The following is a 4,846-nucleotide window of genomic DNA, read 5'->3' as shown; positions in this document are numbered from 1 at the left end:
TTCACATGCAGTTCCTAGTGTGACTGGGCCCCAAGATGTGCGCGCAGCGTGGTGTCTGTCATTCGATTGTACAGGCTCCCGCCTCGCAGGTGTGTACACAAACACTGGGTACAGAAATACATTCTTTTCATGGGCGGCCCTCTGTGCTGTGTGAATAGCCTCAAATACACCCCAGTACAGCGGAACACCCTCATTTTAGCTATGGTGGGAATAGAAATATTGCCTCAGGTGATTTCCTTTGGCTGCACATTCTCTGGGCCATCATGCCATGAGGAAAGGTACTTGTTGGCCCTTTGTAGAAATTCTGCCCCTAGATTTTATGATATTTCTGCAAATAGTTGAATATGCCTTTAAAAGTTCAACGTTACACAATGCCAAACCTTCTAAATAGGGGGGGGGGGGGGGGGGGGGGGCACTGAGAATTCCTGTTTATCACACATCAAACAAGGTGAAGGATATGAGAGAAAATGGAGTGCTGTCTCTCTAATTTGCTTGTCTATTAGTCAAAGATATCGGCTCGTTGGTCTAGGGGTATGATTCTCGCTTTGGGTGCGAGAGGTCCCGGGTTCAAATCCCGGACGAGCCCTCGAGTTTTTGTGTATTATTAAATGGTGGCTGTTGGTTCTCATAAAATATTAATATGCTCCGGTTGCGTTTTTCAGGCTTTTCAGCTCAACGGTTTTATTCTTTTAGTTCATTCATCTTTACAAACTAGAAACCGTCACAACCAGTATGGCGAGGAAAATATTTTTGCTACATTGTTTCTCTTCATTTTTTCCTTGTCATACTGGTTGTGACGGTTTCTCATGTAATAAATAGCCATTTTGTTTGACTTACCTTCTTATATTCTTATCTGCATTTTTCACTATAGAACGTTGTTTTCCGAATAAACTTTGTCCTGAGATTACAGGGGTTTATTTGTAGAGAAATGACAACTGAATGGTAAACAAGTGAAGAAAAACAGGGCTCGTCCGGGATTTGAACCCGGGACCTCTCGCACCCAAAGCGAGAATCATACCCCTAGACCAACGAGCCAGTTACTGTTACGATTTCAGATACAGTAAACTGAGCTCTAACAAACTACTGTAACTTTATTACATTGGAGTTTCTTTCTTTCCAAAATGGATTTTATAATACTTCCTGTTGTGTCTCCTCAGCAGAAGTAGCAGTAAAGGTTTCGTCACCTGGATTCACCTTGCAATAAAAGTCTAGAAAAAAAAATCCTTCCTCCCTACCCAACATATTGGCTGGTATCTCAATATGTGGACTTTGCCTGGTACCAGAAAGCAGGGTTGGCATAAAAAGTGTTCTTTCAGTTGTCGTGGAATGGTGGAGTGCAGTGCCCTCCACGTTTGTATCACTTTTCAGAGGGAATTTGATGGATGGTGAGGAGGTGTTATATCGCCTCATCACCACCTGATTTAACCTTATAATGCAGTTTTAAACTCAATGGACAAATTTGCCAAGAGCTTGACAAACTCAGCAACCCATGGTAAAAATGGTTTGACCACAGTATGTGAACAATGCTGTCTGGCTGTTATTTTACAGTTTGGGTGGGCAGCCGGGGGTGATAAAACCTCAGCCGCCCATTTTTCAGGCAAATTTACCTCCTGTGATCCACAGAAGCTGTGTACAGCCACCTATGGAAATAAACAGGATGCAGCTGTATATGGGTATATGTTGGCATAAATGCAAGTACAGAACTACACCTCTGTCTTTCCAGGAGCATATGTCTGTATGGGTGCTAATGCAAGTATCAACATACGAGGTCTAAAAAGTTCAGTGAATGGTCCAATATCTCAGCGGCAACATGGGCTAGCTGCACCCGCATTAGGGTTGCCACCTTTTCTTCAAGTCAAACCCGAACACTTTAGCGGCGCACTGCTATTTGTTTTTTATAGTATAAACTATACATAAATTTTGCTACTAAATAACATTTCTAATCATATGAAGTTAATAACAAGAGTTCCCCTTTACATCAGAGTGCACAGAGCTCCCCCTTTACATCTGAACTAGCAGAGTTCCCTTTCGCTGTAAGGGGGGACTCTCCAGACTCTGATGTAAGGGAGATCTCTGGGGACTCTGACATAAGGGATGCTCTGGGAACCCTGATCTAACACTGAGAACTCATGTACACTGATGTACGGAGAGGACTCTGATGTAAGGGGAAAGACTGTGGCCTCTGGTGTAAAGGGGAACTCTGATATAAGGGGTGCTGTGAGAACCCTGATTTGCCTTAGTGTACTTACTCAGAGGCAAGAGAGTGAAGGGGGGAGACTTCAGTCACAGATGGATGGATGTTGAGATGGATGGTGAGCTCACGCACCTCTTGACAGTCTCATTCAGTTGGATCTGAGGCTGCTGGACTTCAAATTTCTGGCCCAAATTTCCCTTTTCTGAGGCACAGTGCCAGGGATTGAAGTGTGGGCAGACAAAGAGGGGTAGGGGTGGGGGGGAAGAGGTGCAGATTGAGCCCTCTCTCCTCTCCCGTCTGTATGTGTTTGGGGGGGGGGATTGTTATTTCTGGCTTTGGGGAGTGTGAAAGAGAGTAACAGACACTCTCAGCTTAGACAACTGCAGCCAGAAACCCTGCTGGGAAGCCATAGCCCAGTCATAATGTGTCTGTGTTGCAGACAGTCTGAAACCTGGACACATGATTCCAAACCCGAACTGTCCGGCTGAATCCTGGACAGGTGGCAACCCTAACCCGCATGCACATGGCTATCCACAGACAGGTAGAGAAGCTCCACCTAGTGTGGAGTACATGTGACTGTCAGGGTAAATCCACTGCGGGCACTAATAGTCAGTGTGATCTACATACACTAACCACTGACCTTCCTGACCTACATACACTGACCACTGACCTGCCTGACCTACATACACTGACAGTGACCACTGACTTGCCTGACCTACATACACTGACAGTGACCTACATACACACACTGAGTGTCTGACCTACCTCAGCTCAGCCATGTTGTATGGTCACAGCAGGCAGTCAGTCAGTCACTCCTCAATGTCAGAGTGGAGAGGAGCCGAGCCAAGCGGGGATGTAGCTTTCCACCTTCTGGAGCCTGCAGGCTAAGATGGATGTCACATCACACATCCCGCGGTCCTGGCATTGGCGCTGCAGGCTCCAGAAGGTGGGACCTGCGGCACTCGGCCACTATGACACTCGGCCACACTCGGCCGATATCGCACTCGGCTACTTTCAGCCGCACTCACGAACAGATCAGTGCAGGTGCTCGGGGATAACTATGGAATGCAGCATTCTATAGACTCAGGGCTTTTGGGGGTCACATTTGGGGCTTCAGCCTAAGCCACCCCCTCCTTACGCCCCTGGTCACAGAGAATGAGACCTGGTGTTACCAGTTTGATCCGGAATCCAAGTGGCAATCAATGGAATGGCATTCACTGTCTTCCCCGCGACCCAAAAAGAGTCGCCTGCAAAAGTCCAAGAAGTGTGTCATGCAAGGAGCACATTTTGCAGATGTGCCGGTAATCCAAAAATGTGTTCTACAATCATATCCTAAAGAGGTTTTTGCTGACAGTTTCCAGAAGCTTTATGAACACTGCCAAAAGTGTGTTGTGAAAGATGGCTGTTATTTTGAAGGCCAATGAAGGTAATTTGTTTGTATTTTTTGTTTTGCTTGTTTTCTGATACCATTCACCAAACCTTTTAGGCTCGGTTCACACAGGGGCGACTTGTCCAGGCGACTTCGCCGCCTGACAAGTCGCGCCCCGTTCTGTACTACGGAACCGTTCTAATAGGAGCGACTCAAGTCGCTCCGACTTAGAAAAAAGGTTCCTGTACTACTTTTGCGGCGACTTGCATTGACTTCTATACAGAAGTCGTTTTGCAAGTCGCCGCTGAGGTCGCGGCAGGTCGCGGCAGGTCGCGGCGCTGCAAGTCGTGCCGCCTACTGTGTGAACCGAGCCTTAGACACACCTCATATACAACCTTTGATTTTCAAGGGAGGCTGTACACAGTAGCTGTGGATCCGGGGCAGGGAGATACAAGCACAGTTTACGTCATATGACCCTAGGCACCCGCATGCATGAAGTCTAAGGCCTCATGCACACAGGACTTTATTTTTTACTCCCCTAAAAGCCAGCAACGTTTTTGCGGAAAAAATGCCTGACACTTGTAAAAGTGGCTGCTGCTTTTACAAGCATTTAGGCATGTTTACAGGCGTCAAAGCGCTTGGGCATTAATTGATTTCATAATTCATACTTTATTCTGGCCATTGAAATTAATTAATGCTCAAGCTCTAAACGTGCCTAGCATTAAGGCGTGTTTAGACAAGTGTTTTTTCTGCCCAAACTGCTTCTGGACACACGGGCAGAGGATTTTTTTTCCTTGCCTCAACTCTCCTGCCATGAAATGCTTCCAAAAGTCTATGTGTACATGGACACAGGCTAACACAGAGGGGCGTTTAGAGGTAGGAAAAAAAAAAACGCTAGACACCCCTAAGAGCAGCTGCAAAAACTTCCTGTGTGCATGAGACCATAAAATGATACTTCTTGCAAGTATCAAAGATGAGACTGTCAGTCCAACTCTATACCTGCTGTACAATGGCAACTTTCTATTACATTCAGAATATAAATGTTACAATAAATTAGTTTTTTATGACTTGAGTAGGAAAGGTTTACGCTACTCACACTTGTTTTTCCCTGTCCTAATCTCACCTTCCAGTGCTCATTATCTGTGATTCTACATCATGTTAAGAACATCCATAAATCTTTTGTGAGTAAGATTACTGGCTGATCCTGATGAGTACTTAAAAGGATTGCAATGAAAAAGGCCCTATATAATGGAATGTGAGGGTGACTCAGGGACAGAGGTTTG

At 45.8% G+C, this 4,846-nt stretch overlaps 2 non-coding genes across 2 annotated transcripts; one reads left to right on the top strand and one right to left on the bottom strand.

Annotated features, from left to right (window-relative positions):
• Positions 1-514: 514 nt before the first annotated feature.
• On the top strand, positions 515-586 carry TRNAP-UGG (transfer RNA proline (anticodon UGG)). The gene has a single exon. It is a non-coding gene; the product is annotated as a tRNA-Pro (tRNA).
• A 377-nt stretch (positions 587-963) lies between these two features.
• On the bottom strand, positions 964-1,035 carry TRNAP-UGG (transfer RNA proline (anticodon UGG)). The gene has a single exon. It is a non-coding gene; the product is annotated as a tRNA-Pro (tRNA).
• Between the last annotated feature and the right edge of the window lie 3,811 nt (positions 1,036-4,846).

Source organism: Lithobates pipiens, unplaced genomic scaffold (genome assembly GCF_037356315.1).
Source record: "Lithobates pipiens isolate NorthernLeopardFrog02 unplaced genomic scaffold, aLitPip1_a1.2 Scaffold_8, whole genome shotgun sequence".
In the NCBI taxonomy this organism is placed as follows: Eukaryota; Metazoa; Chordata; class Amphibia; order Anura; family Ranidae; genus Lithobates; species Lithobates pipiens.
This window is presented reverse-complemented; position numbering and strand designations above follow the sequence as displayed.